Here is a 23,052-nt window from a genome sequence, read left to right on the forward strand (position 1 = left end):
GGAGGCACAGACTAGAACCAGAGCAAGATTTATACACAATATATGAGCCAAAGGGTGCACGTGGGCATTATACACCGGTGCAGCAGTATAAACTCCTGGAAATTTGATCAAAGATGTGCAGAAAAGATAAGTAGGTGAAAAAGACTTTATACTCCTGAGTTTTGACTATAAAAAAGATTAGAATAATACAAAAAAGATATTTTGAATATATTCTTTGTATTTTTCATATACTTTATACAGTCAAAACTCTGGTTCAAATAATAGTATGACAGGAAAGGCTCTGCCTCACCCCACCGTATATACACACATGCACACACAAGCCTTCACAGAAAGTGTACAGTGCAAAGTGTACATTTATTTATGACATAGGGGCAGATGTATTAACCTGGAGAAGGCATAAGGAAGTGATAAACCAGTGATATGTGCAAGGTGATGAAGGCACCAGCCAATCAGATCCTAACTGTCAATTTACATATTGGAGCTGATTGGCTGGTGCCTTTATCACCTTGCACATATCACTGGTTTATCACTTCCTTATGCCTTCTCCAGGTAAATACATCTGCCCCATAGTTTTATATCCATTATGTGTGCAGTTTTAATTTTCGAATTAACCTATTTTTTAAATATCAGATTGCTGTATGCACTTATTCCTCATTGTTCCGTCTTAATTAGATCTCCAATGACTATGTAAATGAAAAGCATTCCCTTAAGAGTGTGTTGATATTGGTCCTAACTGGGGAGCAGTGATGGACTGGTCCACGAAGGCCTACCTGGGGAATGCAGCCCTAGGGAACCACACCAGGCACCAGTCCATCGTCCTGCTCCACCAAGTAACAGATGTGTCCTCTTTTATTGTTGCTTCATATAGCAGCATTTCAAAGCGGTACTACGATGCGTATGCACCAAGGTATACTGCGCTTCTTCACAGCCGTCAGCTCCCCCATTGAAGTTAATGGATAGAGGATGCATGCGTACAGCTGACAGTACTTACTGTTCTTCATTATTGCGACTGTCACATTATACAATTGGTAGACGTCTATTTGCAAGACTTAATTGATATTTGCGTCAGGAAAGGAATTTTAATTGTGGAGAATAACTGATGTTTGTATTTAATTTCACTTTACTAAGTTGAAATTAATTTGTTTTTGTATTTTGTGTTTGGTATTGCATTCAGTTATATTTTACATTGTAAATGGAGCTATTATTAATGACACAATACAGACACCGTTCTCTATTGAGTATTTGACAGTGAATTACATTATTATATTGTGTTGAAATAGAATAATGTGACTTGTGCATTTAACTAAATACTAACACTATTAAAAATGAACACTGTCAAGACATCTCTACACTATCACTGCTTTTCTCTTCGCTACCAAATATCAACCTGGTAACATAGCGCTGGGGGCATAATGGGCCTAATTCTGAGTTGATCGCAGCACCAAATTTGTTAGCAGTTGGGCAAAACCATGTGCACTGCAGGGGGGACAGATATAATATGTGTAGAGAGAGTTAGATTTGGGTGGGGTGTGTTCAAACTGAAATCTACATTGCAGTGTAAAAATAAAGCAGCCAGTATTTACCCTGCACAGAAACTAAATAACCCACCCAAATCTAACTCTCTCTGCAAATGTTATATCTGCCTCCCCTGCAGTGCACATGGGCCCTCATTCCGAGTTGTTCGCTCGGTATTTTTCATCGCATCGCAGTGAAAATCCGCTTAGTACGCATGCGCAATGTTCGCACTGCGACTGCGCCAAGTAACTTTACTATGAAGAAAGTATTTTTACTCACGGCTTTTTCTTCGCTCCGGCGATCGTAATGTGATTGACAGGAAATGGGTGTTACTGGGCGGAAACACGGCGTTTCAGGGGCGTGTGGCTGAAAACGCTACCGTTTCCGGAAAAAACGCAGGAGTGGCCGGGGAAACGGTGGGAGTGCCTGGGCGAACGCTGGGTGTGTTTGTGACGTCAACCAGGAACGACAAGCACTGAAATGATCGCACAGGCAGAGTAAGTCTGGAGCTACTCTGAAACTGCTAAGTAGTTAGTAATCGCAATATTGCGAATACATCGGTCGCAATTTTAAGAAGCTAAGATTCACTCCCAGTAGGCGGCGGCTTAGCGTGTGTAACTCTGCTAAATTCGCCTTGCGACCGATCAACTCGGAATGAGGGCCATGGTTTTGCCCAATTGCTAACAAACTCGTTGCTGCGATCAATTTGAAATGACCACCAATGTTTCTTTTTTAGGTCGATACTTTGACGTACAGGCTACTAACTGTGCATCAGGGCCGCAATGTTCGATGGCAGGGTGGAACGAAAGCAGAGCTCAAATGTTGTATCACCCGAACATCACACCTTCATGATTTGACCACCATAAAAATCTATGTGCACAAACCTTTTCTCACTTGTATTATATAATGGAGGATGGAGGGGTAATAATTAAGTAAGTGTTTAACACTTAGTAACATAGGTATAGCGTGGGGTCATGGTGACTAGAGCATTCTATAGCGCTAGCCCCTCAGAACTGAATTACAGGGGGGAAGTGGGGCATGTTGAAGTGAATTAAATGGTATGGGCCTAGAAAATAGTGTGTGTGTTTAACTAATTTGTGAAAATCCCTAATGATCTTTATATTGGCAAGACACAAATAGGTGTTTAGCTAATATGTTTCAGGGTAGCGTCCGGTGGTTCTATAAGTAAGCGTTGGACAAGGTTTAAAGACCATCCTGACAACACTCCACTACTGTTGCAACCAGCCTAGGACACAGATGTACAGGATGTATTTAGACCTGTGACTTTCAAAGGCAAACTATACTACAGTGCAAGCAATATTACTTCCGCCTCTTGATAAAGCCACTACCTACAGAGAAACACATTGAGTGTATGGAGGAGATGGGACCTCGTTTAGTGCTCACATCTAGCAGAAACACTGGCAATCTCATCAGTGTATGTGTACATCAACCTGCCAGATTGTCTATTGCCATTCACTCCCTAGGATGGATACACTCCGACGACGGGCATCTAAATGAATGCCCGGCAGCAGGTATTTCCCGTACACACTGCAGCTATTTTAATGAAGGACGAGATGATCATGATTCATCCTTCATTAGCATAAACAAGGATACTAGCGATATCAGTAGGATTGACGTGCAGCACGGACGACCAGTGACAGCCGCTAGCCACCAGCGGGAGTATGCAATCATGCATACACACTGAGTGATGTAGGCAATATGTTGTTATGTAATGGCATATTGGCCCAACATCGCTCCAGTGTGTACCCGGCTTTAGCCTACCTCTCCACTCTGGACTCTTGGGACTTTAAACATAGTGTCCCATCTGCTGCTCTACTTCCCCTAAAAGAGGGAATCACATTGTTCGGTGGCAGCACAGCTAGGACGCAGCCGGCCAGTGTGAGAGCGGATGTGGCTTACCATTGTTCAGTGCATGGCAAAGTGTTTTTAGTCACAGCTGTCTGCAGAACCTCTGTTACTGTGACTTTAAGTTTACAAGTACGCGCTCAGGATTATACCGTATACTGGCTGTACAACTGAGGTACAATACTCTGTCTAGTCCAGTAAAGAATTTATGGTGGAGACTTTATAATCTCATTGAGCTGTATGTGAGTTGTCAGCTCTGCAGCGAACCTTATTGACTTTTTTTTGACTGTGTGACTGAAGTAATAGATAAAGGTAGAGCCCAGGGGCGCTTTAACCACTTAACTGACAAATTCTTTTCTCCAAAAATCACTCCAAAATGTACGTTTTTTTAAATGATTGATTTAGGTAAAGAATAGTTAAATAAATTATCCAAAATGATTTTCTTTAAAAACAAAAACAAAACACATTTAAAAAAAAAATGGGGGAAACACATCATGACCATAGATGATTGGGAAATTGCGACCATCGTGACTTCCTGTTTTAGGCATGAGATCCTATTAGCAGCCCCCAGAGTCCTTCAGGAAGGTGAGGGGCTGTTTTTTTTTAACATTTCCCCATCGGCTGCTAATGTCTGCAGCCGCTGGATGGGGGCTGCTGACGGGCTGACCAATCAGCAGTGATCAGCAGCACAGCAAGCACCTGGGGGGTAGGGAACCAGGAAGAAGAGGGACCGGATGATCCCTCTGAGAGCAGCAATTGCAGGAAGCTTAGCTTCTGACTGGTCACATCAGATGCGACCATGTCAGGGAAAGCCCAGCTTGGTGTGGTTGCATCTGATGCGACCAAGCCAGGCAAGTGGTTAAGAGAGGAGGAGGCCCGTGTGCTGCCTTCTCCGTTCGGGCCCCCTCCTCTCTGCCGGCAGCGCTGGAGAGTCTGAGCTCTAGAGCTCAGACTCTACTGCGCATGTGCAAATCACTAGGAAAATGGTGCGCCAGCCATTTCCCCAGTGATTTCTCTACTGTGCGTGTGGAGAATACCATGAAAATGACCACTGTGCCATTTTTACGATGATTCCACAGCATTGCTGACATCAGCCCGGGACTCTGGAGGGGTAAGAATCAAAAAATGGGTGAGCGTGTGCAGTGTGGGCCCCCTGGCACTCAGGGGCCCATGTGCATGGCATACACTGAATCCATTATAGATACACCAGTGGTAGAGCCATAGAGATAGCTTATCTAGACTTTAGTTATGCTTTTAACATTGTCCCACATTGCAGACTGCTAAATAAACTTGAAAGCATGGAATTGGATACTAAGATGGTTGAATGGATAAGTTCTTGGTTGCAGGATAGAAAAACAGAGAGTTGTAGTAAATGGAGTGCATTCACAGGAGGAAAATGTTACCAGTGGAGTACTTCAGGGATCTGTACTTAGACCAGTGCTTTATAATATCATCTTTGGTGACATTGCAAATGGCATTAAAGGGAAAGTATGCCTTTTTGCAGATGACACAAAGATATGTGTTAGGGTAGATACACCGGGGGGGGGGGGGGGCTTTGGGGGGAGGCTTTGGGGGGAGAAGTGGGGGTAAAACAAATGATTGATGATATAGGTAGACTAGAGGAATGGCCAAGAGCGTGACAATAACAGTTTAATGCCAAAAATGCGACATCATGCACTTGGGTCTCAAAAATCCAAAGGCTAATGCCCAGATTTACCAAGCCTTGGCGATTGATAACTAGCATGGTGATAAAGTACCAGTAAACTAGCTCCTAACTTTCGTTTTTTAAACACAGCCTGTGACATGGAAGTTAGAAGCTGATTGGTTCAGTGCCGTAACTAGACATTTTAGTGCTGTGTGCAAGAAACTGCATCGGTGCCCCCCCATATTTTAAACAGGGCCAGTGCTCGCTGTAGGCATGCGTAAAAAATTTAGGGGTTTGGCTTCAAAGGGAAGTGGTGTGGCCACTTGATAGTACCAATTCAACTGTAGTATCCGTTGTTCAAATTACACCACACAGTAAGAGCCCCTTATACATGTTACACAACACAGTAAGAGCCCCTTATACACATTACAGCACAGTAAGAGCCCCTACACAATGAGAAAGTGTGAGCGCGTGTGTGTGAGCAAAGTGTAGTTGGTGTGAAATCAAGGTGTGTGTGTGTGTGTGTGTGTGTGTGTGTGTGTGTGTGTGTGTGTGTGTGAGAGAGAGCAAGGTGTAGTGTGAGTGTGTGATACATATATTACAGAAAGGTGCTATTAAAGCTCACCTGAAATGTTAACAAAGCAAGCTATGGTGGCTGTGTGATTTATTTCAAAAATCTGTGGAGTGTCTCTCAAATTTCTGAACTGTGCATTGCTCCCTAGAGGTCCGTGGGAGGGCACCCAGGTATCAGCTGTATTAAGTGGAGTGCCGGTCAAGAAAAGTGTAATATATATATATATATATATATATATATATATATCTGTCTATCTACCTATGTGTATGCAATTGACCGGACCACTTGCGGTGCCTTATTAATAAACTGAGGGAAATATAGGATTATTGGATTGTGTGTGTTAGATAGATAGATAGATAGATAGATAGATAGATAGATAGATAGATAGACAGAGTAGACAGATAGATAGATAGATAGATAGATAGATAGATAGATAGATAGATAGATAGATAGATAGATAGATAGATAGATAGATAGAAGATAGAAAAAATAGATAGAGTAGACAGACGGATAGATAAAGTAGTAGATAGATAGATAGATAGATAGATAGATAGATAGATAGATAGATAGATAGATAGATAGATAGATAGACAGGAGACATAGAGTATATAAAACTAGATAGACAGGAGAGTGAGAGAGATATGAGTGCCATGGAATTTATATATTTTGTACTTTACTGTACTTTGCTAAACCCAGCAGCTGGCTGCCTTTCTCCTCGCTGGATCCTGTAGTTAGGCTCCTCACTGCAGCAGCATCACCAGAGACACCTCGTTCCGGAAATTCCGTCCATCCCTCCTCCCTTCACGCACAGCGCGCGACCAATAGAGAGACAGCTGCAGCCGCACCGACATAAAGGCCCCGTGATGAGCCTGTTACTCTGCCGCAGCTCCCTGTATCATTGTCCTCCCTTCGCAGCATTTCTCTGCCCCCCTCCTCAGCCAGCTGAGGCCGGCAGCACAGAGGGAGTAGCGGTCGCCCGTCGCTGCTGTAAGCTCCTGCGGGTGTGTGTGGGGGATGTCGGGCAATTGTTGCGCCATGTGGCTCACTCTTACCATGATGCTGACATTACTCAAGCTTCCCGCACCTGCATTGAAAGCTCTGGCTTGGGGAGGAGGGGAGGCAGTGCTGACCGTCATCTGTCTAATATAGACTGTGGTGGCGGCTGGTTACGTTCCAGGTTATCCTGCGCTGTGTGCGAGGCACACAGCGCACATACCTAGTTATGGCCCTGGATTGGTTGGTAATTTATCACTCTCCAAGGTTTGATAAATGAGGGCCTAAATATTAGTGATGAGCGGGTTCGGTTTCCGAGAAACCGAACCCCCCCGAACGTCACCCTTTTTACACGGGTCCGAGCCATACTCGGATTCTCCTGTATGGCTCGGTTAACCCGAGCGCGCCCAAACGTCATCATCCCGCTGTCGGATTCTCGCGAGATTCGGATTCTATATAAGCAGCCGCGCGTCGCCGCCATTTTCACACGTGCATTGAGATTGATATTTATTTATTTATTTATTTATTAACAGTTTCTTATATAGCGCAGCATATTCCGTTGCGCTTTACAATTAGAACAACAGTAATAGAACAAAACTGGGTAAAAACAGACAGACATAGAGGTAGGAAGGCCCTGCTCGCAAGCTTACAATCTATAGAGATAGGGAGAGGACGTGGCTGGCGTCCTCTCCGTACTACTACTAATACGAGACAGTTGGTTGATCTGATTGCTTGTTTTATTTTACTATAATTGTGGGGAGGATTGGGGAGCAGCTGTTAGGAGGAGTACAGTACAGTGCAGAGTTTTGCTGATAAGTGAGTCGTGACCACCAGTTTTTTATCCGTTCTCTGCCTGAAAAAAACGCTTCATACCATATCTGTGCTCAGTGTGCTGCATGATATATCTGTGCTGAGTGCTCACACTGCTTAATTGTGGGGACTGGGGAGCAGCTATAGCAGGAGTACAGTGCACAGTTTTGCTGACAGTGACCACCAGTATACGTTTGTCTGCCTAAAAAACACTCCTGTGGTGGCTTTTTTTTTATACTAGTTTAGCAGTTTGCTGACAGTGTCCACCAGGTCTATTATACTGTATATAGCAGTACGGTAGGCCACTGCTGTACCTACCGCTGTGTCGTCACTCGTCATCCATAAGTATACTATCCATCCATCTACATTGTATACATGTGGTGGCTTTTTTTTATACTAGTTTAGCAGTTTGCTGGCAGTGTCCACCAGGTCCATTATACTGTATATAGCAGTACGGTAGGCCACTGCTGTACCTACCTCTGTGTCGTCACTCATCATCCATTAATAAGTATACTATCCATCCATCTACATTGTATACCTGTGGTGGCTTTTTTTTTATACTAGTTTAGCAGTTTGCTGATAGTGTCCACCAGGTCCATTTATTATACTGTATATAGCAGTACGGTAGTCCACTGCTGTACCTACCTCTGTGTCGTCACTCGTCATCCATTAATAATAATAATAATAAGTATACTATCCATCCATCTACATTGTATATCTGTGGTGGCTTTTTTTTATACTAGTTTAGCAGTTTGCTGACAGTGTCCACCAGGTCCATTATACTGTATAAAGCAGTATGGTAGGCCACTGCTGTACCTACCTCTGTGTCGTCACTCGTCATCCATAAGTATACTATCCATCCATCTACATTGTATACCTGTGGTGGCTTTTTTTTTTTATACTAGTTTAGCAGTTTGCTGGCAGTGTCCACCAGGTCCATTATACTGTATATAGCAGTACGGTAGGCCACTGCTGTACCTACCTCTGTGTCGTCACTCGTCATCCATTAATAAGTATACTATCCATCCATCTACATTGTATACCTGTGGTGGGTTTTTTTTTATACTAGTTTATTAGTTTGCTGACAGTGTCCACCAGGTCCATTATACTGTATATAGCAGTACAGTAGGCTACTGCTGTACCTACCTCTGTGTCGTCACTCGTCATCCATTAATAATAATAATAATAATAAGTATACTATCCATCCATCTACATTGTATATCTGTGGTGGCTTTTTTTTATACTAGTTTAGCAGTTTGCTGACAGTGTCCACCAGGTCCATTATAGTGAATATAGCAGTACGGTAGGCCACTGCTGTACCTACCTCTGTGTCGTCACTCGTCATCCATAAGTATACTATCCATCCATCTACATTGTATACCTGTGGTGGCTTTTTTTTATACTAGTTTAGCAGTTTGCTGACAGTGTCCACCAGGTCCATTTATTATACTGTATATAGCAGTACGGTAAGCCACTGCTGTACCTACCTCTGTGTCGTCACTCGTCATCCATTAATAAGTATACTATCCATCCATCTACATTGTATACCTGTGGTGGCTTTTTTTTATACTAGTTTAGCAGTTTGCTGACAGTGTCCACCAGGTCCATTTATTATACTGTATATAGCAGTACGGTAGTCCACTGCTGTACCTACCTCTGTGTCGTCACTCGTCATCCATTAATAATAATAATAATAAGTATACTATCCATCCATCTACATTGTATATCTGTGGTGGATTTTTTTTTTATACTAGTTTAGCAGTTTGCTGACAGTGTCCACCAGGTCCATTATACTGTATACAGCAGTACGGTAGGCCACTGCTGTACCTACCTCTGTGTCGTCACTCGTCATCCATAAGTATACTATCCATCCATCTACATTGTATACCTGTGGTGGCTTTTTTTTATACTAGTTTAGCAGTTTGCTGGCAGTGTCCACCAGGTCCATTATACTGTATATAGCAGTACAGTAGGCCACTGCTGTACCTACCTCTGTGTCGTCACTCGTCATCCATTAATAAGTATACTATCCATCCATCTACATTGTATACCTGTGGTGGCTTTTTTTTATACTAGTTTAGCAGTTTGCTGACAGTGTCCACCAGGTCCATTATACTGTATATAGCAGTACAGTAGGCCACTGCTGTACCTACCTCTGTGTCGTCACTCGTCATCCATAAGTATACTATCCATCCATCTACATTGTATACCTGTGGTGGCTTTTTTTTTATACTAGTTTAGCTGTTTACTGACAGTGTCCACCAGGTCCATTATACTGTATATAGCAGTACGGTAGGCCACTGCTGTACCTACCTCTGTGTCGTCACTCATCATCCATTAATAAGTATACTATCCATCCATCTACATTGTATACCTGTGGTGGCTTTTTTTTATACTAGTTTAGCAGTTTGCTGACAGTGTCCTCAAGGTCCATTTATTATACTGTATATAGCAGTACGGTAGGCCACTGCTGTACCTACCTCTGTGTCGTCACTCGTAATCCATTAAGTATACTATCCATCAATCTACATTGTATACCTGTGGTGCCTTTTAGTTGTGCGCATTAAAATATGGAGAACAAAAATGTGGAGGTTAAAGAAATAGGGAAAGATCAAGATCCACTTCCACCTCGTGCTGAAGCTGCTGCCACTAGTCATGGCCGAGACGATGAAATGCCATCAATGTCGTCTGCCAAAGCCGATGCCCAATGTCATAGTACAGAGCATGTAAAATCCAAAACACAAAAGATCAGTAAAATGCCTCAAAAATAAAAATTAAAAGCGTCTGAGGAGAAGCGTAAACTTGCCAATATGCCATTTACGACACGGAGTGGCAAGGAACGGCTGAGGCCCTGGCCTATGTTCATGGCTAGTGGTTCAGCTTCACATGAGGATGGAAGCACTCATCCTCTCGCTAGAAAAAAGAAAAGATTTAAGCTGGCAAAACACAGCAAAGAACTGTGCGTTCTTCGAAATCACAAATCCCCAAGGAGAGTCCAATTGTGTCGTTTGCGATGCCTGACCTTCCCAACACTGGACGGGAAGAGCTTGCGCCTTCCACCATTTGCACGCCCCCTGCAAGTGCTGGAAGGAGCACCCGCAGTCCAGTTCCGGATAGTCAAATTGAAGATGTCAGTGTTGAAGTACACCAGGATGAGGATATGGGTGTAGCTGGCGCTGGGGAGGAAATTGACAAGGAGGATTCTGATGGTGCAGTGGTTTGTTTAAGTCAGGCACCCGGGGAGACACCTGTTGTCCGTGGGACGAATATGGCCATTGACATGCCTGGTCAAAATACAAAAAAAATCAGCTCTTCGGTGTGGAATTATTTAAACACAAATGCGGACAACAGGTGTCAAGCCGTGTGTTGCCTTTGTCAAGCTGTAATAAGTAGGGGTAAGGACATTGACCACCTCGGAACATCCTCCCTTATACGTCACCTGCAGCGCATTCATAATAAGTCAGTGACTAGTTCAAAAACTTTGGGCGACAGCTGAAGCAGTCCACTGACCAGTAAATCCCTTCCTCTTGTAACCAAGCTCCTGCTAACCACACCACCATCTCCCTCAGTGTCAATTTCCTCCTTACCCAGGAAAGCCAATAGTCCTGCAGGCCATGTCACTGGCAAGTCTGACGAGTCCTCTCCTGCTTGGGATTCCTCCGATGCATCCTTGAGTGTAACGCCTACTGCAGCTGGCGCTGCTGTTGTTGCTGCTGGGAGTCGATCGTCATCCCAGAGGGGAAGTCGGAAGACCACTTGTACTACTTCCAGTAAGCAATTGACTGTCCAACAGTCCTTTGCGAGGAAGATGAAATATCACAGCAGTCATCCTGCTGCAAAGCGGATAACTCAGGCCATGGCAGCCTGGGCGGTGAGAAACGTGGTTCCGTTATCCACCGTTAATTCACAGGCAACTATAGACTTGATTGAGGTACTGTGTCCCCGGTGGCAGCATCTCGCAAACGCCAACTCGTTCCTAGGCAGGCTACGCTTTGTATCACCGCTTTCCAGAATACGCACACAGCTGAAAACCTCTTACGGCAACTGAGGAAGATCATCGCAGAATGGCTTACCCCAATTGGACTCTCCTGGGGATTTGTGACATTGGACAACGCCTGCAATATTGTGCGTGCATTACATCTGGGCAAATTCCAGCACGTCCCATGTTTTGCACATACCTTGAAATTGGTGGTGCAGAATTATTTAAAAAACGAGAGGGGCGTGCAAGAGATGCTGTCGGTGGCCCGAAGAATTGCGGGCCACTTTCGGCGTTCAGGCACCGCGTACAGAAGACTGGAGCACCACCAAAAATACCTGAACCTGCCCTGCCATCATCTGAAGCAAGAGGTGGTAACGAGGTGGAATTCAACCCTATATATGCTTCAGAGGATGGAGGAGCAGCAAAAGGCCATTCAAGCCTATACATCTGGCCACGATATAGGCAAAGTAGGTGGAATGCACCTGTCTCAAGCGCAGTGGAGAATGATTTCAACGTTGTGCAAGGTTCTGCAACCCTTTGAACTTGCCACACGTGAAGTCAGTTCAGACACTGCCAGCCTGAGTCAGGTCATTCCCCTCATCAGGCTTTTGCAGAAGAAGCTGGAGAGATTGAAGGAGGAGCTAAAACGGAGCGATTCCGCTAGGCATGTGGGACTTGTGGCATGTGGGACTTCCGCTAGGCATGTGGATGGAGCCCTTCATTCGCTTAACCAGGATTCACGGGTGGTCAATCTGTTGAAATCAGAGCACTACATTTTGGCCACCGTGCTCGATCCTAGATTTAAAACCTACGTTGTATCTCTCTTTCCGGCAGACACAAGTCTGCAGGGGTTCAAAGACCTGCTGGTGAGAAAATTGTCAAGTCAAGCGGAACGTGACCCGTCAACAGCTCCTCCTTCACATTCTCCCGCAACTGGGGGTGCAAAGAAAAGGCTAAGAATTCCGAGCCCACCCGCTGGCGGTGATGCAGGGCAGTCTGGAGCGAGTGCTGACATCTGGTCCGGACTGAAGGACCTGCCAACGATTACTGACATGTCGTCTACTGTCACTGCATATGATTCTCTCACCATTGAAAGAATGGTGGAGGATTATATGAGTGACCGCATCCAAGTAGGCACGTCTGTACGTATACTGGCAGGAAAAAGAGGCAATTTGGAGGCCCTTGCACAAACTGGCTTTATTCTACCTAAGTTGCCCTCCCTCCAGAGTGTAATCCGAAAGAATGTTTAGTGCAGCCGCTCACCTTGTCAGCAATCGGCGTACGAGGTTACTTCCAGAAAATGTGGAGAAGATGATGTTCATTAAAATGAATTATAATCAATTCCTCCGTGGAGACATTCACCAGCAGCAATTGCCTCCAGAAAGTACACGGGGACCTGAGATGGTGGATTCCAGTGGGGACGAATTAATAATCTGTGAGGAGGGGGATGTACACAGTGAAAGGAGGGGGATGTACACAGTGATGAATCGGACGATGATGATGAGGTGGATATCTTGCCTCTGTAGAGCCAGTTTGTGCAAGGAGAGATTGATTGCTTCTTTTTTGGTGGGGGCCCAAACCAACCAGTCATTTCAGTCACAGTCGTGTGGCAGACCCTGACGCTGAAATGATGGGTTCGTTAAAGAGTGCATGTCCTGTTTATACAACATAAGGGTGGGAGGGAGGGCCCAAGGACAATTCCATCTTGCACCTCTTTTTTCTTTCATTTTTCTTTGCATCATGTGCTGTTTGGGGAGTATTTTTTTGAAGGGCCATCCTGCCTGACACTGCAGTGTCACTCCTAGATGGGCCAGGTGTTTGTGTCGGCCACTTGGGTCGCTGAGCTTAGTCACACAGCTACCTCATTGCGCCTATTTTTTTCTTTGCATCATTTGCTGTTTGGGGAGTATTTTTTTGAAGGGCCATCCTGTCTGACACTGCAGTTCCACTCCTAGATGGGCCAGGTGTTTGTGTCGGCCACTAGGGTCGCTTAGCTTAGTCACACAGCTACCTCATTGCGCCTCTTTTTTTCTTTGCATCATGTGCTGTTTGGGGAGTATTTTTTTGAAGGGCCATACTGCCTGACACTGCAGTGTCACTCCTAGATGGGCCAGGTGTTTGTGTCGGCCACTTGGGTCGCTGAGCTTAGTCACACAGCTACCTCATTGTGTCTCTTTTTTTCTTTGCATCATGTGCTGTTTGGGGAGTATTTTTTTGATGGGCCATCCTGTCTGACACTGCAGTTCCACTCCTAGATGGGCCAGGTGTTTGTGTCGGCCACTAGGGTCGCTTAGCTTAGTCACACAGCTACCTCATTGCGCCTCTTTTTTTCTTTGCATCATGTGCTGTTTGGGGAGTATTTTTTTGAAGGGCCATCCTGCCTGACACTGCAGTGCCACTCCTAGATGGGCCAGGTGTTTGTGTCGGCCACTAGGGTCGCTTAGCTTAGTCACACAGCTACCTCATTGCGCCTCTTTTTTTCTTTGCATCATGTGCTGTTTGGGGAGTATTTTTTTGAAGGGCCATACTGCCTGACACTGCAGTGTCACTCCTAGATGGGCCAGGTGTTTGTGTCGGCCACTTGGGTCGCTGAGCTTAGTCACACAGCTACCTCATTGTGTCTCTTTTTTTCTTTGCATCATGTGCTGTTTGGGGAGTATTTTTTTGAAGGGCCATCCTGTCTGACACTGCAGTTCCACTCCTAGATGGGCCAGGTGTTTGTGTCGGCCACTAGGGTCGCTTAGCTTAGTCACACAGCTACCTCATTGCGCCTCTTTTTTTCTTTGCATCATGTGCTGTTTGGGGAGTATTTTTTTGAAGGGCCATCCTGCCTGACACTGCAGTGTCACTCCTAGATGGGCCAGGTGTTTGTGTCGGCCACTTGGGTCGCTGAGCTTAGTCACACAGCTACCTCATTGCGCCTTTTTTTTTCTTTGCATCATGTGCTGTTTGGGGAGTATTTTTTTGAAGGGCCATCCTGCCTGACACTGCAGTGTCACTCCTAGATGGGCCAGATGTTTGTGTCGGCCACTTGGGTCGCTGAGCTTAGTCACACAGCTACCTCATTGCGTCTCTTTTTTTCTTTGCATCATGTGCTGTTTGGGGAGTATTTTTTTGAAGGGCCATCCTGTCTGACACTGCAGTTCCACTCCTAGATGGGCCAGGTGTTTGTGTCGGCCACTAGGGTCGCTTAGCTCAGTCACACAGCTACCTCATTGCGCCTCTTTTTTTCTTTGCATCATGTGCTGTTTGGGGAGTATTTTTTTGAAGGACCATCCTGTCTGACACTGCAGTGCCACTCCTAGATGGGCCAGGTGTTTGTGTCGGCCACTAGGGTCGCTTAGCTTAGTCACACAGCTACCTCATTGCGCCTCTTTTTTTCTTTGCATCATGTTCTGTTTGGGGAGTATTTTTTTGAAGGGCCATCCTGCCTGACACTGCAGTGTCACTCCTAGATGGGCCTGGTGTTTGTGTCGGCCACTTGGGTCGCTGAGCTTAGTCACACAGCTACCTCATTGCGCCTCTTTTTTTCTTTGCATCATTTGCTGTTTGGGGAGTATTTTTTTGAAGGGCCATCCTGTCTGACACTGCAGTGCCACTCCTAGATGGGCCAGGTGTTTGTGTCGGCCACTTGGGTCGCTTAGCTTAGTCACACAGCTACCTCTTTGCGCCTCTTTTTTTCTTTGCATCATGTGCTGTTTGGGGAGTATTTTTTTGAAGGGCCATACTGCCTGACACTGCAGTGTCACTCCTAGATGGGCCAGGTGTTTGTGTCGGCCACTTGGGTCGCTGAGCTTAGTCACACAGCTACCTCATTGTGTCTCTTTTTTTCTTTGCATCATGTGCTGTTTGAGGAGTATTTTTTTTGAAGGGCCATCCTGTCTGACACTGCAGTTCCACTCCTAGATGGGCCAGGTGTTTGTGTCGGCCACTAGGGTCGCTTAGCTTAGTCACACAGCTACCTCATTGCGCCTCTTTTTTTCTTTGCATCATGTGCTGTTTGGGGAGTATTTTTTTGAAGGGCCATCCTGCCTGACACTGCAGTGTCACTCCTAGATGGGCCAGGTGTTTGTGTCGGCCACTTGGGTCGCTGAGCTTAGTCACACAGCTACCTCATTGCGCCTTTTTTTTTCTTTGCATCATGTGCTGTTTGGGGAGTATTTTTTTGAAGGGCCATCCTGCCTGACACTGCAGTGTCACTCCTAGATGTTCCAGGTGTTTGTGTCGGCCACTTGGGTCGCTGAGCTTAGTCACACAGCTACCTCATTGCGTCTCTTTTTTTCTTTGCATCATGTGCTGTTTGGGGAGTATTTTTTTGAAGGGCCATCCTGTCTGACACTGCAGTTCCACTCCTAGATGGGCCAGGTGTTTGTGTCGGCCACTAGGGTCGCTTAGCTTAGTCACACAGCTACCTCATTGCGCCTCTTTTTTTCTTTGCATCATGTGCTGTTTGGGGAGTATTTTTTTGAAGGGCCTTCCTGCCTGACACTGCAGTGTCACTCCTAGATGGGCCAGGTGTTTGTGTCGGCCACTTGGGTCGCTGAGCTTAGTCACACAGCTACCTCATTGCGCCTTTTTTTTTCTTTGCATCATGTGCTGTTTGGGGAGTATTTTTTTGAAGGGCCATCCTGTCTGACACTGCAGTTCCACTCCTAGATGGGCCAGGTGTTTGTGTCGGCCACTAGGGTCGCCTAGCTTAGTCACACAACTACCTCATTGCGCCTCTTTTTTTCTTTGCATCATGTGCTGTTTGGGGAGTATTTTTTTGAAGGGCCATCCTGCCTGACACTGCAGTGTCACTCCTAGATGGGCCAGGTGTTTGTGTCGGCCACTTGGGTCGCTGAGCTTAGTCACACAGCTACCTCATTGCGCCTTTTTTTCTTTGCATCATGTGCTGTTTGGGGACTATTTTTTTCAAGTGCCATCCTGTCTGACACTGCAGTGCCACTCCTAGAAGGGCCAGGTGTTTGTGTCGGCCACTAGGGTCGCTTAGCTTAGTCACACAGCTACCTCATTGCGCCTCTTTTTTTCTTTGCATCATGTGCTGTTTGTGGAGTATTTTTTTCAAGTGCCATCCTGTCTGACACCGCAGTGCCACTCCTAGATGGGCCAGGTGTTTGTGTCGGCCACTAGGGTCGCTTAGCTTAGTCACACAGCTACCTCATTGCGCCTCTTTTTTTCTTTGCATCATGTGCTGTTTGGGGAGTATTTTTTTCAAGTGCCATCCTGTCTGACACTGCAGTGCCACTCCTAGATGGGCCAGGTGTTTGTGTCGGCCACTAGGGTTGCTTAGCTTAGTCACACAGCTACCTCATTGCGCCTCTTTTTTTCTTTGCATCATGTGCTGTTTGGGGACAATTTTTTTGAAGTGCCATCCTGTCTGACACTGCAGTGCCACTCCTAGATGGGCCAGGTGTTTGTGCCGGCCACTTGTGTCGCTTAGCTTAGCCATCCAGCGACCTCGGTGCAAATTTTAGGACTAAAAATAATATTGTGAGGTGTGAGGTGTTCAGAATAGACTGGAAATGAGTGGAAATTATGGTTATTGAGGTTAATAATACTATGGGATCAAAATGACCCCCAAATTCTATGATTTAAGCTGTTTTTTAGTGTTTTTTGAAAAAAACACCCGAATCCAAAACACACCCGAATCCGACAAAAAATTTCCGGTGAGGTTTTGCCAAAACGCGTCCGAACCCAAAACACGGCCGGGGAACCGAACCCAAAACACAAAACCCGAAAAATTTCCGGTGCACATCACTACTAAATATAGTATTAATGGCACTATATTGGAAACTACTGTGGAGGAAAGGGTTCTAGGGGTCACTATTTCAGGTGACTTAAAGGCAGGTAAGCAATGTAACAAAGCAATGAGGAAGGCTAGTCAGGCAGTAAAGGCTAAGACAGTAGAGCAATTTAAACATGCATGGGATACAAATCTCTTACAAAGAAATAAGGATAACATAAGGTTTGAGGGAAAAGTATGGTAACAAAAGGGCAGACTAGATGGGCCAAGTGGTTCTTATCTGCTGTCAAATTCTATGTTTCTTTGTTTATATGATTGTTATTATCCATCTGAACAGATGGATGATAACAATCATATAAACAAAGAAACATAGAACATATATGCAATACAGGTTGAGTATCCCATATCCAAATATTCCGAAATACGGAATATTCCGAAATACAGATGTTTTTGAGTGAGAGTGAGATAGTGAAACCTTTGTTTTTTGATGGCTCAATGTACACAAACTTTGTTTAATACACAAAGTTATTAAAAAATATTGTATTAAATGACCTTCAGGCTGTGTGTATAAGGTGTATGTGAAACATAAATGAATTGTGTGAATGTAGACACACTTTGTTTAATGCACAAAGTTATAAAAAATATTGGCTAAAATGACCTTCAGGCTGTGTGTATAAGGTGTATATGTGACATAAATGCATTCTGTGCTTAGATTTAGGTCCCATTGCCATGATATCTCATTATGGTATGCAATTATTCCAAAATACGGAAAAATCCGATATCCAAAATACCTCTGGTCCCAAGCATTTTGGATAAGGGAGACTCAACCTGTATTGTATTTTTGGTATTTTTCTTTATACTTTATTTATAAATATTTGTTTGTTTGTTTTAGTAATTACAGTAAGTGTTGATACCCTATATGCTTAGCGTCACCTGTCTCCTTTTTCTGTTGGGTTTTGGTAAAAAGAGCTGGCAATCTCTGTTTGGTGGGCAGCTTATAGTTATCATTTGGGTATGTTAGTGCACGATTCTACCTGGCGCATGGTAAATATTTGTCACTTCAGCTGCCAGCAGGACTCCAGCCATGAAAGCAGAGGAGGAGGAGAAGGTAAGGTGTAAAGATGGAAGTAGTACAAGAACAAAGAAAAGATTGAGGTGCAGGAAAGACGAAGAGCTGAGCCCACTTACAAGAATAGACTAATTACAGTACATACTGCCAAGACAACTTTAATAGTGGTGTCCAATCATACTACTGCCTTACAGTAGCCGCACACTATTTCCCCATCGTCAGCTAAACTTCTTATACTGCCACTGTACTCTATGTATCAATGTTCTCACACCTCTAAGATTGTAAGCTCATGTGGACAAGAAGGGGTAAATTTACTAAAGCTTCTAAAACAGAGAATTGGTGATGTTGCCCATAGCAACCAATGAGATGCTGTCTATTATTTTCTAAAAGGCTATAGAGAAATGATAGACAGCATCTGATTGGTTGCTATGGGCAACAGCACAAATTCTCTGTTTTAGAAACTTTAGTAAATTTATCCTGAAAGTCATTTTCCTACTTTCACAATGCAGGCAATCAGTTTGTCAGCAATGTAACGTCAAGCAGAGAATGCCAACATGGTACTAATGTCAGCAAAACCACTGTAACTGTGTTGGCCGTATTAGTGTAAACATGAACATTTACCATCACTGTTGGCACGGTTGCAATGATAGATAGACAGATAGATAGATGGATAGATAGATGGATAGATAGATAGATGGATAGATAGATAGATAGATAGATAGATAGATAGATAGATAGATAGATAGATAGATAGATAGATAGATAGATCAATACAAATGGAGCCACACTAATCGTGGCTCCGTCTGCGACTAGGTACACCCGGCGAGGCGCACCGCCGGCAACAAATGGGACGCGCCTGCATCGTAGACACGCACACGCCCCATTCAAAGGGAATGGGAGCATCTCTGTACACTTGGCGGCAAGCCTGCGAAGCAGCAGCGTGGCTCCATCTGTAGATAGATAGATAGATAGATAGATAGATAGATAGATAGATAGATAGATAGATAGATAGATAGATAGATAGATACAAATATTATTATTATTATTATTATTATTATTATATTTAATTTATATGTCGCCGTAACAAATACAGCACTATTAAATATGCAAATTCCGCAACTACATATATTCAGAATTAATCCTGCCATTTATATAATTACATGGCGACCACATAAGGAGGGGGCTTACATTCTAGACGAGGCAGAGCTAGTGAATGCTGCAGAGATCGACGAGGAGATATAGAAATACTGTATGCATTGTTCAATATATACGAAAATACTAAGAGACTGGATATATATTTGTTCAATTGATGTTCTGTCCAGATGAAATTGCAGCAATACATGATAAGCTGTCACCGGTGTCCGCTCTGACCCCTCATTTGGGACTCATGTAGAACATCATTATATCTCCCAGTCAAATGTGTGCAGTTGTTCAGCTGTAGGTCAGCCTCCATTTAAGCTCAAGAACAAACGGTCACATTCAAGGACTTCAAAAATGTCTCAGTCTGTTTTGTAGCTGCAAATTCAATGAATAAAAAGTTTCTGTATTGAACGAAAAGCTTTTCCTACATCCAATGTCATATTGTGGTATGAACATGATCTTAGTTGTCAATAAAGAATAATGGTACAGTACGTACATCAATGCGGCCTGAATAAACTACAATATACTGTATGAGCAAATCTATATTTAAAGAAGACATTTCTTGTTCATATCCCCATGATATACCCCACAGAGATTGTTAGTGTGACTTCACAATGACATAGGTTTTCAGATACTCTGGGCTATTGAGAATTTGAGATACAGTATGTGATAGCAGAAAAAAAGATAAATTTCAAAGAATAAAACTGCTTTTCAATCCACAACTACTACTTAGACAGACAACTGTAGAGGGGGAAAAATGCACAAAGTTGTGATTTCTGGAAAAGAGGTAACTTCAGGTTAGTGCTGTATTCTGTAATCAGGAGGCGAGCTGTATAATACACATACGTGACATGAACATAAAGTACTGTACTCAAGTGACTTGAATACAGTATATGCATCAGCTCCTGCAAAATGCATAGGCTTCAATGCCAGCTCTGGTACTGTATATCAGGAAATATAACCACATTAGCAGCATGCTTCTTTCTGCTTTTATATGGTTAATGATCTTTACAGGGGGAGATGCACTAAGCAGTGATAACAGTGGAGAAGTGAGCCAGTGGAGAAGTTGACCAATGGGTTGCCATCGTGAATGGGAGGAGGAACAGGCATTGGAAGCAGGTGCGGAGGCGGCACTGGGAGAAGGGATCATCTCTGCACCATCTCTCCCTTTGCAGTGAACGTGTCCCGGGTTGCATCAACCTGGCAACTAGTGATGAGCACCGGAAATTTTTCGGGTTTTGTGTTTTGGTTTTGGGTTCGGTTCCGCGGCCGTGTTTTGGGTTCGAACGCGTTTTGGCAAAACCTCACCGAATTTTTTTTGTCGGATTCGGGTGTGTTTTGGATTCGGGTGTTTTTTTCAAAAAACCCTAAAAAACAGCTTAAATCATAGAATTTGGGGGTCATTTTGATCCCAAAGTATTATTAACCTCAATAACCATAATTTCCACTCATTTTCAGTCTATTCTGAACACCTCACACCTCACAATATTATTTTTAGTCCTAAAATTTGCACCGAGGTCGCTGGATGACTAAGCTCAGCGACCCAAGTGGCCGACACAAACACCTGGCCCATCTAGGAGTGGCACTGCAGTGTCACGCAGGATGGCCCTTCCAAAAAACACCCCCCAAACAGCACATGACGCAAAGAAGAAAAAAAAGAGGCACAATGAGGTAGCTGTGTGAGTAAGCTAAGCGACCCTAGTGGCCGACACAAACACCTGGCCCATCTAGGAGTGGCACTGCAGTGTCACGCAGGATGGCCCTTCCAAAAAACACCCCCCAAACAGCACATGACGCAAAGAAAAAAAGAGGCGCAATGAGGTAGCTGTGTGACTAAGATAAGCGATCCTAGTGGCCGACACAAACACCTGGCCCATCTAGGAGTGGCACTGCAGTGTCACGCAGGATGGCCCTTCCAAAAACTACTCCCCAAACAGCACATGACGCAAAGAAAAATGAAAGAAAAAAGAGGTGCAAGATGGAATTGTCCTTGGGCCCTCCCACCCACCCTTATGTTGTATAAACAGGACATGCACACTTTAACCAACCCATCATTTCAGTGACAGGGTCTGTTACACGACTGTGACTGAAATGACGGGTTGGTTTGGACCCCCACCAAAAAAGAAGCAATTAATCTCTCCTTGCACAAACTGGCTCTACAGAGGCAAGATGTCCACCTCATCATCATCCTCCGATATATCACCGTGTACATCCCCCTCCTCACAGATTATCAATTCGTCCCCACTGGAATCCACCATCTCAGCTCCCTGTGTACTTTGTGGAGGCAATTGCTGCTGGTGAATGTCTCCACGGAGGAATTGATTATAATTCATTTTAATGAACATCATCTTCTCCACATTTTCTGGATGTAACCTCGTACGCCGATTGCTGACAAGGTGAGCGGCGGCACTAAACACTCTTTCGGAGTACACACTTGTGGGAGGGCAACTTAGGTAGAATAAAGCCAGTTTGTGCAAGGGCCTCCAAATTGCCTCTTTTTCCTGCCAGTATAAGTACGGACTGTCTGACGTGCCTACTTGGATGCGGTCACTCATATAATCCTCCACCATTCTTTCAATGGGGAGAGAATCATATGCAGTGACAGTAGACGACATGTCCGTAATTGTTGTCAGGTCCTTCAGTCCGGACCAGATGTCAGCATCAGCGTTCGCTCCAGACTGCCCTGCATCACCGCCAGCGGGTGGGCTCGGAATTCTGAGCCTTTTCCTCGCACCCCCAGTTGCGGGAGAATGTGAAGGAGGAGATGTTGACAGGTCGCGTTCCGCTTGACTTGACAATTTTCTCACCAGCAGTTCTTTGAACCCCAGCAGACTTGTGTCTGCCGGAAAGAGAGATCCAAGGTAGGTTTTAAATCTAGGATCGAGCACGGTGGCCAAAATGTAGTGCTCTGATTTCAACAGATTGACCACCCGTGAATCCTTGTTAAGCGAATTAAGGGCTCCATCCACAAGTCCCACATGCCTAGCGGAATCGCTCTGTGTTAGCTCCTCCTTCAATGTCTCCAGCTTCTTCTGCAAAAGCCTGATGAGGGGAATGACCTGACTCAGGCTGGCAGTGTCTGAACTGACTTCACGTGTGGCAAGTTCAAAAGGTTGCAGAACCTTGCACAACGTTGAAATCATTCTCCACTGCGCTTGAGACAGGTGCATTCCACCTCCTATATCGTGCTCAGTTGTATAGGCTTGAATGGCCTTTTGCTGCTCCTCCAACCTCTGAAGCATATAGAGGGTTGAATTCCACCTCGTTACCACTTCTTGCTTCAGATGATGGCAGGGCAGGTTCAGGCATTTTTGGTGGTGCTCCAGTCTTCTGTACGTGGTGCCTGTACGCCGAAAGTGTGCCGCAAAGCTTCTGGCCACCGACAGCATCTCTTGCACGCCCCTGTCGTTTTTTAAATAATTCTGCACCACCAAATTCAAGGTATGTGCAAAACATGGGACGTGCTGGAATTTGCCCATATTTAATGCACACACAATATTGCTGGCGTTGTCCGATGCCACAAATCCACAGGAGAGTCCAATTGGGGTAAGCCATTCTGCGATGATCTTCCTCAGTTGCCGTAAGAGGTTTTCAGCTGTGTGCGTATTCTGGAAAGCGGTGATACAAAGCGTAGCCTGCCTAGGAAAGAGTTGGCGTTTGCGAGATGCTGCTACTGGTGCCGCCGCTGCTGTTCTTGCGGCGGGAGTCAATACAT

This window comes from Pseudophryne corroboree, chromosome 2, assembly GCF_028390025.1.
Source record: "Pseudophryne corroboree isolate aPseCor3 chromosome 2, aPseCor3.hap2, whole genome shotgun sequence".
NCBI classification, from domain to species: Eukaryota; Metazoa; Chordata; class Amphibia; order Anura; family Myobatrachidae; genus Pseudophryne; species Pseudophryne corroboree.